At 45.1% G+C, this 17,156-nt stretch overlaps 1 protein-coding gene and 2 non-coding genes across 3 annotated transcripts in view; 2 read left to right on the top strand and 1 right to left on the bottom strand.

Annotated features, from left to right (window-relative positions):
- Positions 1–3,062: 3,062 nt before the first annotated feature.
- On the top strand, positions 3,063–3,169 carry LOC133086050 (U6 spliceosomal RNA). The gene has a single exon (XR_009699834.1). It is a non-coding gene; the product is annotated as a U6 spliceosomal RNA (small nuclear RNA).
- Positions 3,170–3,605: 436 nt separating this feature from the next.
- Positions 3,606–3,679, bottom strand: TRNAI-AAU (transfer RNA isoleucine (anticodon AAU)). The gene has a single exon. It is a non-coding gene; the product is annotated as a tRNA-Ile (tRNA).
- Positions 3,680–13,147: 9,468 nt separating this feature from the next.
- The window catches only part of MOK (MOK protein kinase), a 50,739-nt gene continuing 46,730 nt past the window's right edge, over positions 13,148–17,156 (top strand). Inside the window, exon 1 of the mRNA XM_061182908.1 lies at positions 13,148–13,318. The gene's annotated coding sequence lies outside the window, so the exon portion shown is untranslated. The remainder of the gene's footprint in view (positions 13,319–17,156) is intronic.

The following is a 17,156-nucleotide window of genomic DNA, read 5'->3' as shown; positions in this document are numbered from 1 at the left end:
CCTTGAGGCATGCGGGATCTTTAAGTTGCAGCATGTGGGATCTATTTCCCAGACCAGGGATCGAACCGGGGGCCCCCTGCATTGGGAGCGCAGAGTCTTAGCCCCTGAACCACCAGGGAAGTCCCTGTTTCAATTTCTTAATCCTTTTGTTTTCTTTCTTTCTTTCTTTCTTTCTTTCTCTTTTCTTTTCTTTTCTTTTCTTCCTTCCTTCCTTCCTTCCTTTCTTTCTTCTTTTTTTTTTAAAACTTTTGAAAGAAAGACCTTCTCATCCTTCCATCCTCAGATGTCAGAAAGATCCTCTCTAATCCCTAAGCCAAGAACTGCCCCTCATCTAGAACACAGTATCCCATTTATCTTTTTGAGCCTGTCAGGGAGGAAAAACTTTTCCTCTATCCTCTCAGGTTCAGTCTCTGGGGGAGTGTAAATTAAACTGACAAAAGACAGATTAACAAGAAAAAAGACCATTTTTAATAATGTATTTTTATTCATGTGCCTACAGGAATTCACAGAAAAATGTGACTCAAAGAGGCAGTTAGAATGTGGGGCTTATATAGTATTATCTTAACAGGGGAGGGGATGGGTGGAGAGGGCACTTACCAGAAAACAAACAACTTAGGAAAGATAAATAGGCTCTTACCTAGAGTAGATGGGAGATAAGATAGTTTTATGACAATGCCTGTTTAGGTGTGATGCCAGCTTCTCTCCAGTGATAAAAGTCAGTCTTGCCTGATTGTTCCCTGGGGATTTATGACAATTGAATTCTTTTGAGTTCTTTTGGAAGGCTCTACTTTAGGCAGATGAGGCTTTTCAGGAACTCAAATGGCTTCTGCTCAAAATAATTTTTATGCCGCAGAGGTGTATTCTGGACCCCTTCAAGCCCTTGTTTAGGAAAGTATGGGCTCTGAGGGCAGCAACCTCGGCTGGCTTCTCCTCTGCAAGGTCCCCGCATCTAACAAGGTGCCTGTAACACACATCCAAGGTGTGAAATGCAACCAGTGTACAGGTGTCTATTCTAGAGGTCAGCAGCCCTAGGTTCTCCTTCTAACTGTTCACAATAACAATGGTCCCATCGCTGGCATTTAGTGGGCACTTTTAGTACACACTGAGCACTTGCCAACGGCTTTAAGCCTGTGGTCTGTGGCTTTAAGCCTTGAGCCGTTACAGATTTAAGTCAGAGCTTAAGACCTATTTGAGAAAAGAATGAATGATTGCCCCCACGCCCCGTGACAAGCTGAGAACAGCGCCCTCAGGGTCCAGTGGTTAGGACTCGGTGCTCTCACTGCCGGGCCGGGTTCAATCCCTGGTCTGAGAACTAAGATCGGGCAAGCTGCAGGGCTTGGGGAAAAAAAAAAAAAAGAATGAATGATCTAGTAGATGTTCTCACTGGAGATTTTTCAAGCATGGTTGTGAAATGGAGCCGGACTGTATGGTCTTTCCCCGCCATGTCCTCCGCCTGCCTTTTGTCTGTAGAAAACCTTTAGCCAAAGAATAAGTGTAACCAGAGAAGTGAGAAAATACAGAAGCAAAGGAAAACAGTCAAATAGGACAAAACAATAATAGTTTAGTCAGAAAGCAAAGTCAAGGACCTTTAGTTCCTCCTCAAGGGCTATACATAGTATTCTGAGCCGTATCCTGGGAGCTGTCTTGTAGGTTCTGAAATCCCCACCAGGTGGAAGAAAGTAACTACATGATGACCAGACCGTAGCCATGACATAAGCTGCCACAATTCCGAGAATTAGCCTCAAAGAAATGGGAACAAACCGACCCTGGAACTGAAGATTAACTGTACTGAAAACAATCAAGATGACGCTGATCAGACCACCGCACGACAAATTTCAAGATGACTGTCAGAGCTGACTGTGCTGTGTCTGCATGTAGCCCCCTCCCTCTGTCTATAAAAGATCTTGCCCACTGGTTGTCAGTGGTGGGGAGTTGGCCTTTCGACAGGAGTCCGGCCTCACTCCCCACCACGCCCCTCCCCTCACTGTTGGCATCTGAAATAAAGCAAACTTTCCTTTCCACCAACCTTGGCTCTTTATTGGCTTTTGAGCAGCGAGCAGCCAGAACCCACTTTCGGTTACAGTTGGACCCTGATATAATATGGCATTCACCCTAAAAAGCTAGACTTTGTTAAACTAAAAATGCCTGACTTGGACTATGAGGGAGAAATTCATCCAGCTGCCCTCTGGCTACACACTGCAGAACCAGGAGGAAGAAACGTGAAGTCTAAGAGCTCTCTGAAAAACAAAAAAGTAGCAAGAGGTTTCCAGATGCTTCTGTTACCCAAAAACTAGGTTCGCCTCTTGGTGGGTGTGGAGCCAAAAGACAACCTAGCCAAAAATTGAGAGAAGGAAAGATGTATTACTTGCAGAGAGTAAGGAGAACACCAGGGATCTCTCTCAAAGAGGTGTCAATCCAAACAGCAAAATTGCGGAAGGGGCTTGGGTGGTATATGTATATTCATGAAGGGGCTTGGGTGGTATATGCATATTCATGAAGGGGCTTGAGCAGAGGAGAATTCAGCCTAGAATTGGGGCAGAGTTGTTGATTGAAATCACGAGGGTCAGAAAAGGTCAACGTCATCAATCTTTAGGTTCCAGTAGATCTGGTGAAGAAAGTTTAAATTCTGCAAAACAGCTCAAGAAAGCGCTTCCGGCTAATCTTTACCACTGAAACAGAACTGGGAGTCTTTACAACTGATTTATTATCTTTGGTATTGTTACTTCTCTAGCCCAATAACAGTTTGTTCTTTCGTTCCCTTAAGATCATTGTTACTGAGACCTGTTCAAGGGCAAGCATTGTGGCCAGGCTTAGATCACAGAATGACTTAGGCCTGAAAGGGCTTCTCTCATGTCAAAAAAGCCATGCCTGGTTCTCTTTCTCCCGCCCGCTGCCCAATCTGCTTACACTTCCACAACCAGAAGGGCCTCACTAAAAACATGGCAGTCATTGGCTGGTCACTGCCTCCATGTGGGTTGGAATTTGTGTCTCTCATTTACTGCTCCCTGCCTAGACTAGGATGCCGGGCATGCAGTAGGCTCCCCATTAACATGTGTGGAATGGTGCTCTCCTTGGCAGCACATATACTAAAATAGGAAGGATACGGAGAAGATTAGCATGGCCCTCGCGCAAGGATGACACTCAAATTCTTGAAGCGTTCCATATTCAGAAAACAAAAAACAAGACAACAGCAAAAAAAAAAAAAAAAAAAGATGTGTGGAATGAATGAATTCCAACCCTGGATTTTCAATTCTAAGAACTCCAGAAAACTGAGGTCTCCCCCCGAGGGGCCTCAGAAGCTCTGCATTAGGTAGCAACCGGCGGTGGCAACTGAGAGCATCCTAAAAAAAGACCCTAAGTGGGCTGCAGGCTTGCAACGCGCCGGGACTTGGGGTAACCAGTCACAGCGCGAGCCCGCGTGGGATCCTGCCCTCCCTCCCCACCGGCAGCCTGCCCCAACTTCCGGGCCGAGTCCAGAATGATTCCGCGACTCCCTCCTGTGTGCACGCGGCTCACAGCACTCAAAAGGCATATTTTTCAAAGACAGTTACAGTTGTAAAACAAACCCATAACGTGGGGGAAGGAAAAAAAAAAAGCCGCACTCGTGGCCCGTACGGGGATCGAACCCGCGACCTTGGCGTTATTAGCACCACGCTCTAACCAACTGAGCTAACCGGCCACTCGACGGGCTCCCGCCGCCGGCGCACCTACGAGATTTCTCCGCCTGCTCCGGGCCGTGAGCCGGCCAAGCGCTTCTAGGCGGAGTCAGCCGCACTGACTTCCAGCCGGCTCCGGCGGAGGGCTGTTGTCGTCCCCATTGGCCAGATTAAACAACTGAGACCCTGGGGCCTTTAAGGAGAAGGGAGGTGACTTCTTACAGCGACTCGGAGGCTTTCGCAGGGGAAATGCAAGCTGCTCTTAAAACTTAACTCGGGAGTAGGATTTTCCAGTACTGCAACTCAGTGCAATTTTTATTCATCTCTGAAAATCCTTGCAGCATGGAAACTTCGTGTATCAAGAGCATTTGGCGAGGCTAAATACAGCTTGGAAAATGCAGAAAACCAGATAACGGACAAAAGAACCACCGAATTCCCCACCGCCCCGAAACAACGGCTACTGGAGACTTGGCATCCTTCTGGCCAATCTTTTTTCACTGTACGGTGTATTAAAAAAATATATAGATAGATTCAATTCAACCTTGTTAAAAAGAATATAATTTTTATGTTACTTTTTGTACTTAATATTCTATTGTAAGCATATCCTTCAGTAATTGAAAATGTCATTTAAAATGGTTCCTCAGTGTTTCTTCAAGTAGGTAAGGCATAGTTCTTCCTTCCCCCTCCTTCTGGAATGTATGGAAATTGTTGTCATTTTGCCCTCTCTTGCTATTTAGCACATGAATAAATCATAAAATAGGGGCAGAATGGGCAATATGACAGCCACTGCAAAGGCATAGGGTCTGTATGCAAAAAAAAGGAGAAAAAATGCTGGAAAGACAAAACTCAAAGATGTCCATTCCCCCACCTGTATGTCCCAGGGGTCTCTTGGTCTCTGAGAGGCCCAAGCCACCTGTGCTGCTGGGGTAGACGCTCCAGGAGTACAGGAGGGGAGCACCAGCTTTTCACACTGTCCACGGCTCTGGTCTGATTACTCCAAAAAGCAGTAACCATCTCCCACGGCAGATGTCTCATCAAGGTTCCCTGCTGCGAGCAGCAGAAGCCAACTCTAGCTAATCTTAACAGAAGAGATTTAACTGAAAAGATGTGAAGTAGCTCATCCCACCACCAGGAAGGCTGGAGAACCAAGTGTGGACAAAGAGCCACTCGGTCAAAACATTCTCATTCACCCTGGCAATGCCCTAACCCCAGGGAATCAGCTGCGAGCAAAACAGACCGAATCCTGTCCTCACGGAGCTCAGTTTAGCAAAGACAGGTGTTAGAGTGAGTGGAGAGGTTTAGGTGCTGTGCTGTAAGTAAGCTGTGCTGGTGGTGGAGGGTTGAGCAGGTTCCTGGAGACTGGGACACTTGACTAGGACAGATAAATGTAGGCCAAGGAGGTAGAGTGAGCTGCCCGTGATGGCAGGCATCCTGTCCATTTTGTTTACAGCTGAATGCCCAGAGCCCAGCACTCTGTCTGGAATAATATGTGTTTAATAAATAAGAATCAGATTGTTACCGAACCAAACTTGGGTCCCCTCGCCCGTTCACTGTAAAGCCCATCTACTGACCCCGAGTTGTGGTGAAGGAAAGCACAGCGTTTATTGTAGGGCACCAAGCAAGGAGTTCAGGAGTGCGAGTGCTCAAAATACCCCAACTCCCCGATGGGTTTCAGCAAAGCATTTTTAAAGGCCAGGTGAGGGAGGGGCGTCGCAGGGTACGTGATCAGCTTGTGCACAATTCTCTGATTGGTTGATGGTGGTAACAGGATGGTGTCACAGGGCTTAACATTATCAATCCTTAGGCACCAGTAGGTCTGGGGGCTTCATGCTCATGGTCATCAAGTAGTTAATTTCTTCCACTTGGTGGTGGTTTTTAGCATCTGTAAAACAACTCAGGAAATGTGCATCAGATACTATTATCTAGGTACTTCCGAGAGGACCTAGAGCAGAAGATATGGGGGAGGGGTCTGTCCCTGGAAGGCCCCATGGGGTTGTGCTCAGTTACAAGATGGATGAAGGAGCTAATTCCAAAATTATCTTACACTTTAAAGCGAGGTCAGATAGGGACTTCCCCTGGCGGTTCAGTGGTTAAGACTTCATCTTCCAGTGCAGTGGGTGCAGGTTCAGGGAGCTAAGATCCCACATGCCTTGGGGCCAAAAAGCAAAACATAAAACAGAAGTAATATTGTAACAAATTCAATAAAGAGTTCTAAAATGGTCCACATCAAAAACAAACAACAACAAAAAAGCAAGTCAGATAAAGTTATTTCTTTCTGTTCACACTGTCCCCTTCTGGCCCAGCCCTGATAGGGTTGCCAGATTTAGCAACTAATCTAGCATAATAAGTATGTCCCATGCAATATTCGGGACATGCTTGTACTCAACCATATTAGTTGTTGATCTGGAATTCAACTTCAACTGGGCATCCTGTACCGTATCTGGCCATCCCGCAGCCAGAGTAACAGCCGTTTGAAAGGCCTCACCTAACCAGCTCCTTTCCCGCATTCCCTCTGCCACTATCACCTTCCTTCCTGGTGTTCCAGCCGCGTGTCCTGAGTGGGCGGGGCGCTCCTGGCCAAGTCTATTGTAAGGCCAGGACCCGAGGTTGGGGAGACGCAGTGACTGAATATAGACGGCAGGGGGCACCCTAGATCTACGTAGTCAGCTTCGCACTTGGGCGCCTGGGCTCCTCGGAGCCCGGTGCTGACGGAGGGCTGGGCCTTTACCCACCGCTATTCTCCAAAAGTCTCTGAACTTGTCCGGCCAATTCTCACTCCATCTTACAGGGCTTCCAAGACAAACAAGCCCTAATTTTCATTCTTTGAGTTAGGAAAACGCAAACATACATGATCAGAATTAAATGGTATTGAGTATTATTACTCGGGTTTTTAAATGTCCGAGGGGGCGGACTTTGGCTCATGCCACTCCCTTGGATTTTAAAGTCATTTGCTTTAAATTCAACTTATAAAACTTGTCATTCTGCTTATAAGTTGGATCCTTTGGTATGAAAATAAAGACACACTCTAGTCGTTTCCTAGAGCTACCATAGTAAAATACCACGAACTGGGTGGCTTAAACAACAGAATTATTCTCTCACAGTTTTGGAGGCCAGAAGTCCAAGATCAAGGTGTCCTTGGGGTTGGTTCCTTCTGAAGGTTCTGAGGAAGAATCTGGTCCATGCCCCTTTCCCAGCTTCTGGTGGTTTGCTGGCAATCTTTGATGTCCCTCGGCTTGTAGAAGCATCACTCTGATCTCTGCCTCCATTCATGGATCCCAACTTCCTAGAACAGTGCCAGGCACGTAGCACGTATTCAATAAGTATTTGTTGAATGAATGTTAAATTCATTGTGCTGAGCATCCCACGGGACTTTTCAAGTTGGAAACATGTCCTTTCATCCTGATGAAACATTTCTGATGAATGTTCCTGAAGGAGATTTGACCACCTCCTTCACTTCATATGCTCTCTTTTCTTTTTCTGGAACACCATTCTTCAGAGGTCAGACCTTCTGGGTTTATTCTTTAATTTTCTTCTCTCTTTTGTCTGTCTCCTGGACAATTTCCTTGAACTTTTTTCCAACCTTCTTTTTACATTTTTATTTTGACTCGGGGCCCTGGTACACACAGACAAGGAGAGAGCAAAACACTTTCAGTATTGAAGCTAACTTCTTGCCAGTTGATTCTGGAAAAAAAGGAAAGAAAGGGGGGGAAGAGAAATGAAATGCTTCATTGTACGATATGTACTATGTCAAAGCTGTTAGACAATACAAAAGAAAAATAGACAAATAGAAGGGTTTTTCAGATGTTGCTTCTAATTTGCTACAACAAATCTGTTGGTTCCGGGGACTTTAAAAAATGCACTTCTGGGACTTCCCTAGTGGCACAGTGGTTAGGAACCCACCTGCTAATGCAGGGGACACCAGTTCAATCCCTGGTATGGGAAGATCCCACACCCTGTGGAGCAACTAAGCCCGTGCGCCACAACTACTGAACCAGCACGCTGCAACTACTGAAGCCTGCACGCCTAGAGCCCGTGCCCTGCAATAAGAGAAGCCACCGCAATGAGAAGCCCGTACACCACAACGAAGAGTAGCCCCTGCTCACCTCAACTAGAGAAAGCCCTCGTGCAGCAATGGCCAACGTAGCCAAAAAAAAAAAAAAAAAAGGATAAATAAAATAAATTAATTTTTAAAAATGTACTTCCTTAGAGTATGTACATTCATTGCAAAGCTTTTACAAAGGTCTCTTTTAGACACAAGAGACAGCTATAGAGGCACAGGGAGCTGGAAGCTGCAGACTCGGATCAGAGCCCTGGGTGGCCACCAGCAAGTGGGTGACCTTGGCAAAGCCCTTCCCCTCTCTGGGTCCCCAACAACAGGCCACATGGCTTCTACACCCTGTCAGTCTGCCTGTTTCATTCTTCCCTACCAATGATTAAAGTTTGTCCTAGATGCTCAATAATCAGTGAAAATCATTGCCTTGCCCCTGTCATAGAGGAATGACAGAGCAGGTGACAGCTGATGATGTTTCTTGATTAGTCAACAACATCTATTGAACATTTGCTCTGTGCCAGGCCTGTGTTAGACTTGCTGTTGAATCTGGCATCTGTACACTGACACCAAATTAAATCTCGTAGACAGAGTTTGGGTGAAGTAGAAAAGAATAGCTTTATTGCTTTGCCAGGCAAAGGGAGCCACAGCAGGCTAATGCCCTCAAAACTGTTGTGTCCCAACCTGGAGAGGGTAGTGAGGAGTTTTCTAGTAATGGTTCACAGAGGGCGTGATCAGCTAGTGGACAATCTTCTGATTGGTTGGTGGTGAGGTAAGTGGGAGTCGGCATCATCAACCTTCTGGTTCCAACTGGTCTGGGGTCTCCCTGCTTGTGGGCAGCAGACAGTTAACTTCTCCCACCTGGTGGGAGCTTCAGTATCTGCAAAAGGGCTCAAGATATTGTTACGTGTATCCCTTGAGGGGGAACCAGGACTCCGCCCCAAGGCTGCACTATTGTTTCTTTTTTTTAATTTATTTTTTATTGAAGTATAGTTGAATTACAATGTTGTGTTAATTACTGCTGTACAGCAAAGTGACTCAGTTATACACATATACACGTTATTTTTCATATTCTTTTCCATGATGGCTTATCACAGGATATTGAAAATAGTTCCCTGTGCTGTACAGTAGGACCTTGTTGTTTATCCATTCTATATGTACCGGTTTGCATCTGCTAATCCCAACTCCCAATCCACCCCCACCATCTCCCCCCTTGGCTTGACTGCTCCTCCCTTGTCTCCGAGTCCCCTCCCTTCCCGATTAGCAACTGTTTGAACCTCCCCTTTGTAATTCAGGGAAGGTCGTGGAGGCTGAATGATGCGTATTTCCTGCAAACAAGAAATGGGGTACACAGAAAGGCTTTTGTGCCCTGGAGCCCCACAGGGTCCTGGTCAGTTTCAGACTCTGGGCAAAAATCAAACAGTATTGTATAGTGCACCACGGATATGGTATTTAATCTTCACCACCACTCTTTGGAGAGTGTATTTTTGTCCTCATTGTACATGAAATGAGGAAACAGTGGTCCTGTAACTTGGCTGGGGTCACCCGGTATGATCCTCACTCCCCTAGCACTTTAAGAACTTTTTTTTTCTTTGGCTCCACCCCGCAGCATGCAGAACTTCCCTGCCCAGGGATAGAACCTTCGCCCCAGCAGTGGAAGGGCGGAGTCTTAACCACTGTACCACCAGGGAAGTCTGCATTTTAAGAACTTTTCTATTCTCCTTCTAGGAAAACTTTTCTTGCATTAAAAAAAAAAACAAAACACTATTGTTCCATGTGCCTTTTTGTAAGAAAAGTGCATAGATGTCTCTCTAGCCTGACATTGGACCTCTTTTGCGTCCACACTAGACCACAATCTCATTCATAGTGTTTGGTTAACCACCATTCTTCGTGTTAATTTGAATGTCTAATGTTCTTCTTGCTCTTATTTCATATTCCTGCTCATGCTTAGTTTCCTCTGAGATACATTTATTATTATTATTATTATTATTACTATTATTTTGGCTGTGTGGCGTGGCTTGGGGGATCTCAGTTCCCCGACCAGGGATTGAACCCAGGCCTCATCAGTGAAAGCCCAGAATCCTAACCAGTAGGCCACCAGGGAACCCCCTATTATTTTCTAAAATGAATCTAATTTCTAATATCTGTAGGTAGATTTGCATTTTACCCACCTTACCAAGGTTAACATGTTTGAAATTTCTGTCCTTCCTAATTTTTCTTTCTAACTTCTGCCCATTTCCTGGTTTGAACGTTAATTAAGATGCTCAGCAGAAACAGATTGTCTGCTAAACATAGCCTAATGGCTGAATCTCTCGACATTGGAAATTAGGGAAAAGCTAATGCTAGGATACAGGATGAACTGTCTGAGGAACAGTTTTAGAATGAGTCAAAAGTGCAAGTGGCTATAATTAGGTAGTGTTCCGGCAGAGTTTTAAAAGCAGAGCTCCTAGGATGCAGGCTGGCTCCATTTCACGAGCATCTTTTGAGCACGTTAATATATGCCTGGCTGCTGCCACTGGGTGCGCTGGGCGGGCAAGGGGCTCAGGGCGTGGCCCTCCCTGGAGGGGCTCACAGCCTGTTATTTCTCATCTGCCAATTCTTCTTTTGTCATTTAGGGCATGAGTGGTCTAAGGAAGCAGGTTAACCAGGCCACACAGCTGAAACCCGAGAAGGCTGACCCCTCTGTCTATAAACTATAGGGAGAGACCTTCCTCAGCAATTGCTTTTCGAAGTAGCATTTCCTAGTCTATTTAGAATTAAAGAAAGAATAAGGCTGGGAATTCCTTGGTGGTCCAGGGATTAGGACTCAGCGCTTTCACTGCCCTGGCCCAGGTTCAATCCCTTGTCAAGGAACTAAGATCCCGCAAGCCACTCAGTGCGGCAAAAAAAAAAAAAAAAAAAAAAAAAAGTGCAGCAGCAGCATCACCTGGGATTCTGTTAGAGACGAGAAATTTCAAACCCCACCTCAGAAACTTTGGGTGTGGGGCCCTGCAGAATCCAGAGTCACCTGAAGGCAGGTGATTTCGGTGCAGGCTAAAGATCGAAAACCACTGCTCTGGGCAAAATCTCGCACCAATTCTCTTTTTGTCTTCCTGCTAAGGTCCCTGTTTGTATCCTTTGATCTTCCATTCCGGAGGCCCTTCCACACTCCCTTTCCCAGGGCCTCCAGGTACGAAGTGCAGGTTGCGGACCAGGGTGCAGGCTGCGTGGCACTTGAGGGCTGAAGTCCACTAGCCCCTGCTCACCTGGGGAGGCACACCAATGCTGCGTCTACCTACAGGGGGCGCCTTGCTCTAACACCTCCTCAGGATCAGGACCCACCTGGTCTCCTTTAGGATTTCAGTACTACTTGTCCATAGTGAAGGTGAACAGAAAATGCACATTGGAATCGATGAGGCAGGGGCTCACCTGCTAACTGCATTTGCCTGTTTAACAGGTATTCAATGAATATCCAGAAACTTGCTCTGCCTCCAGAAGAGATGAAAGACAGGTGGGTGGGCTGCCCAAGGAGCTTAGAACCTACCTGGGTGGCAGAAAGGAACATGAAAGAGACAGTGAGAGAAAGATAAATGTGACTTAAAGACAAGTCCCCACGTAAGGGGAAAGACCACAAGGAAAGAAGAGAGAAATCAAATTCCAGTGATCTGGAGAGATTAGATGTGGCTTTTCAGAGCCAACAAAGACAGTACCATCAACAATAATAATACCAGCAATAACCACCCTTTGTTTTTTTCAATTGATAAAATTCACATAACATCCCATTCTAACTATTTGATATGTACAATTCAGCGGCTTTTAGTAGACTTACAAAGTTGTGCAACCATCACCACTATCTAATTCCAGAACGTTGTCAACACCACAAAAAGAAACCCCGTACCTGTTAGCACTCACAGCCGTTCCCCCCGCCCCTGGCAGCCATTAATCTACTTTCTGTCTCTATGGATTTGTCTAGTCTGGGAATATCCTGTAAATGAAATCATACAATAGGGTGGCCTTTAGTGTCTGGCTTCTTTCACTTAGCATCATGTTTTTGAGACTGATTAATGGGTTTAGGGTTTCCTTTTGGGGTGATGAAAATGTTTTGGAGCTAGATAAAGGTGATGGTTCCACAACATTGTGGACGTACTAAATGTCACACTTTAAAATGGTTGATTCTATATTATGTGAATTTTGACTCACATTTTTAAAGAGAAGTAAAAAAAAAAAAATCAACGTAGATATGCTTTGACTCAGCAGCTCCACTTTAGGAATTTCTCCTATGGGTACACATAAACATATAGGAAATGATATATATTCAGGGCTGGTCACTGCAGCAGTGTTTGAAAGAACAGGCTATTAGAAACAACCTAGGGCTTCCCTGGTGGTGCAGTGGTTAAGAATCCGCCTGCAGGGGACACGGGTTCGAGCCCTGGTCAGAGAGGATCCCACATGCCGTGGAGCAACTAAGCCAGAGAGCCACAACTACTGAGCCTGAACGCCACATCTACTGAAGCCCGCGCGCCTAGAGCCCATGCTCCGCAACCAGAGAAGCCACCGGAATGAGAAGCCCGTGCACCACAAGGAAGAGTAGCCCCCATTTTCCGCAACTAGAGACAGCCCGCGCGCAGCCACAAAGACGCAACACAGCCAAAGATAAATAAAATTAAAATAAATTAATTAAAAAAAAAAAGAAGCAATCTAGATGACCATCAGTAGAGGACAAGTTAAATAAGGGATGGTACAACCATGAACTAGTATAGCCATTAAATAAAATAATAAAGCTCTTTGGGTACTGGTAGGGGAAAATCTCCAAGTTAAAGAGTCAAGTAAAAAACACAAAACACAGAGCAGAGTCTATACTATGCTACCGTTGGTGCAACAAAAAGGGAATAAAAGATCTCATATAACATGAGATCTTTGGGGAGATCTACCCTATGGGGAGAGGAACTGCGGACAGAGGGGTGGGAGGGAGGACTTCCACTTTGTTGGCTCTGTTTTCGTTATTTTTGAATCTTGAATCATGTTAATGTATTATCTATTTTATATTAATATATTAATATTAATATATTAAAGTTAGTGGATGTTCAATTGTAAGATGAGAACAATACCTGCAAAGAACAGGTATCAACTGATAATTATTTAGCGTGTCCCAGCCCAGATAAAGCTCAAGGCTGTTGTCCCAAAGCTCAAGGCATTAGGCCCCAAATCGCTAAATTCTCAGGACCGCTGGAGAGAGCGATCCCGGAGAAGGCCGCCTACACAATAATTTTGGCAGGGAACTGCCTGAGGCTGCCGGAGATTGCTTAGCAACTAGAGTGAGGAGGCGGGCCGCAGTGCGCACGCGTACACTTACGGCTGGCGGGCGCGGACAGGGCGTTTTGCGCACGCGGCCAGGCCGTTTTGCGCACGCGCGGGCTACGGCCTCGAGGCGTTCGGGGCCAGACGGTTGCTAGGGTGATAGGAATACAACATGGCGGCCGGATCCTAACGCTCTCCATCTAGGGACCACCGCGGAGGTCCTAGTTCGGGACCCTGCCTCAAAGGAGTGGAAGCTAGGGGCCACCCTTTCTGTCCCTTTCTTCTCCTTCCACTATCGGCAAGGGGTTGTCGCCGGCTTCCGCATCCATGATGAAGAGTTGAGTGGGGCTGGGGAGGGGCGGGACGAGGGGGAGAGTGGCGGCGGGACGGGGGCCAGCTTCCGCAGCCGCTCAGAGGGCGGTGGGAGGCACCGAGGGTGGGGACCCCAAATCTCCCTGGGCTGTTCGAAACCCCCGACTGCTGGGGTAGCCCGAGGGGTTCGGGGCTGCTCTGGGGGCCGTGAGAGGTCCCACAGCGCCGACCCGAGTCCAGATGAGGCTTATTTTGATGCGAGGTTATGTTTGAGTTTGGGGAGTTGACTGAAAAAAAAATTTTTTTTTAGATTTTTTAAAATGCTGGATTGAACCTGAGATTCTTTTCTTGAACATTCGGCAGTAATGTAGTGAGCGGTTACTCTGTGGCTTCCTGCCTTTTATTGACATTGATTTAGTGGACAATTGAGAGGAAAGCTGGGCCGTGTATTTTCTTTTATTATTATTTTTGGGTCAAGCAGTAGTGTTTTTTTGTTTGTTTGTTTGTTTGTTTTAATTTATTTTATTTAATTTATTTTTGGCTGCGTTGGGTCTTTGTTGCTGCATGCGGGCTTTCTCCAGTTGTGGCAAGCGGGGGTTATTCTTCCTTGTGGTGCGCCGGCTTCTCATTGCAGTGGCTTCTCTTGTTGCGGAGCACGGGCTCTAGGCGCGCAGGCTTCAGTAGTTGTGGCACGTGGGCTCAGTAGTTGTGGCTTGCGGCTCTAGAGCGCAGGCTCAGTAGTTGTGGCGCACAGGCTTAGTTGCTCCATGGTATGTGGGATCTTCCCGGACCAGGGCTTGAACCCGTGTCCCCTGCATTGGCAGGCGGATTCTTAACCACTGCGCCACCAGGGAAGCCCCCAGTAGTGTTTTTATAGGAGCTTCCTAACAAATTTTGAAACAACTCTTTAGTGAAAGAGTGTACTGGGAAGTTGTGAAATGAGGTAGGGGTAAGACATTTACCTGTGCTTCGATTTGTGGATTATGGACAATCCAAGTGTAACAACTAGAATGGTCTTCTTCTTCTTCTTCTTTTTTTACGTTACTTTACAGATATAATTGTCATTTACGCTTGTGAGCCAGAGGTGCAGAAAAATTCCGACCTCTCTTGCTGTGGAAAGATTAAATTATGTTAGGTGTAGTTATAATGTTTAATTTGCATTGTATTCTAATTGTCAGTTGGTAGTTGGTATATGGCATATACCAACATAAAGTGTGGACATATATACACACATTTTACGTATAGTGTGGACTTATATACACATATTTTTTACGGTATTCCTTTTTTCCTTCCCAACTATTTATTTTGAAAAATTTTTAATCTACAGAAAAGTTGCAAGAAGAGTACACTGAATATTCATACACCCTTCACCTAGGTGCACCATTTTGCCTTATGTTTGTGTGCCATCTCACTTGTGCTCTGGCATTTTCTCTCTCTCTCTCAATTATGTATTTATTTATTTTCGCTGAACCTTTTGAGAGTAGTTGTAGACATCACTACATTTCACCACTAATAATTCAGCAAGTATCCCCTAAGAAGAAGAACATTCTCCTACATAATCACAGTACAAATAACATGTTGATACAATGCTGTTATGTAATATGCAGTCTATATCTCACATTTTCCCAGTTATCCCAATAATATCCATTACAGGTGTTTTTATTTTTTTCCAGGATCCCAGTCAAAAATCACAAATTGCATTTTGTTGCCATATCTTTTTGGTGTCCTTTAGCTAGCACAGTGTCTTGCCTTTTGTGTCTTTGATGACAACATTTTTCCAGAATCCAGGCCATGTGTTTTGCAGAATGTCCCACAATTTGGATTTGTCTGCTAGTTTCCTCATGATTAGCTTTATTTTTTTTTCTTTTTTCCTTTAACATCTTTATTGGAGCATAATTGCTTTACAATGTTGTGTTAGTTTCTGCTGTATAACAAAGTGAATCAGCTATATGCATACGTATATCCCCATATCCCCTCCCTCTTGCGTCTCCCTCCCACCCTCCTAATCCCACTCCTCTAGGTGGTTGCAAAGCACAGAGCTGATCTCCCTGTGCTGTGCGGCTGCTTCCCACTAGCTATCTATTTTACATTTGGTAGTGTATATATGTCCATGCCGCTCTCTCACTTCGTCCCAGCTTACACTTCCCCCTCCCCGTGTCCTCTAGTCCATTCTCTATGTCTGCATCTTTATTCCTGTCCTGTCCCTAGGTTCATCAGAACCACTTTTTTTTTTTTTTTTTAGATTCCATATGTATGTGTTAGCATACGGTATTTGTTTTTCTCTTTCTGACTTACTTCACTGTGTATAACAGACTCTAGGTCCATCCACCTCACTACAAATAACTCAATTTCATTTCCTTTTATGGCTGAGTAATATTCCATTGTATATATGTGCCATATCTTCTTTATCCATTCATCTGTCGATGGACACTTAGGTTGCTTCCATGTCCTGGCTATTGTAAATAGAGCTGCAATGAACATTGTGGTACATGACTCTTTTTGAATTATGGTTTTCTCAGGGTATATGCCCCGTAGTGGGATTGCTGGGTCATATGGTAGTTCTATTTTTAGTTTTTTAAAGAACCTCCATACTATTCTCCATAGTGGCTGTATCAATTTACATTCCCACCAACAGTGCAGGAGGGTTCCCTTTTCTCCACACCCTCTCCAGCATTTATTGTTTGTAGATTTTTGATGATGGCCGTTCTGACTGGTGTGAGGTGATACCTCATTGTAGTTTTGATTTGCATTTCTCTAATGGTTAGTGATGTTGAGCATCTTTTCATGTGTTTGTTGGCAATCTGTATATCTTCTTTGGAGAAATGTCTATTTAGGTCTTCTGCCCATTTTTGGATTGGGTTGTTTGTTTGTTTTTATAAATTTATTTATTTTTGGCTGTGTTGGGTCTTTGTTTCTGTGCGAGGGCTTTCTCTAGTTGCGGCGAGCGGGGGCCACTCTTCATCGCGGTGCACGGGCCTCTCACTATCGCGGCCTCTCTTGTTGCGGAACACAGGCTCCAGACGCGCAGGCTCAGTAGTTGTGGCTCACGGGCCCAGTTGCTCCGCGGCATGTGGGATCTTCCCAGACCAGGGCTCGAACCCGTGTCCCCTGCATTGGCAGGCAGATTCTCAACCACTGCACCACCAGGGAAGCCCCTGTTTGTTTGGTTTTTTTTGTTTGTTTTTTTGATATTGACCTGCATGAGCTGCTTGATTTTGGAGATTAATCCTTTGTCAGTTGCTTCATTTACAAATATTTTCTCCCATTCTGAGGTTGTCTTTTTGTCTTGTTTATGGTTTCCTTTGCTGTGCAAAAGCTTTTAAGTTTCATTAGGTCCCATTTGTTTGTTTTTATTTCCATTTCTCTAGGAGGTGGGTCAAAAAGGATCTTGCTGTGATTTATGTCATAGAGTGTTCTGCCTATGTTTTCCTCTAAGACTTTTATAGTGTCTGGCCCTACATTTAGGTCTTTAATCCATTTTGAGTTTATATTTGTGTATGGTGTTAGGAAGTGTTCTAATTTCATTCTTTTACATGTAGCTGTCCAGTTTTCCCAGCACCACTTATTGAAGAGGCAGTCTTTCCTCCATTGTATACTCTTGCCTCCTTTATCAAAGATAAGGTGACCATATGTGTGTGGGTTTATCTCTGGGCTTTCTTTCCTGTTCCACTGATCTATATTTCTGTTTTTGTGCCAGTACCATACTGTCTTGATTACTGTAGCTTTGTAGTGTAGTCTGAAGTCCAGGAGCCTGAATCCTCCAGCTCCATCTTTCTTTCTCAATATTGCTTTGGCTATTGGGGATCTTTTGTGTTTCCATACAAATTGTGAAATTTTTTGTTCTAGTTCTGTGAAAAATGCCA

Source organism: Eubalaena glacialis, chromosome 2 (assembly GCF_028564815.1).
Source record: "Eubalaena glacialis isolate mEubGla1 chromosome 2, mEubGla1.1.hap2.+ XY, whole genome shotgun sequence".
NCBI lineage: Eukaryota > Metazoa > Chordata > Mammalia > Artiodactyla > Balaenidae > Eubalaena > Eubalaena glacialis.
The sequence above is the reverse complement of the archived record's forward strand: the minus strand, read 5'-3'. Positions and strand labels throughout refer to the sequence as shown.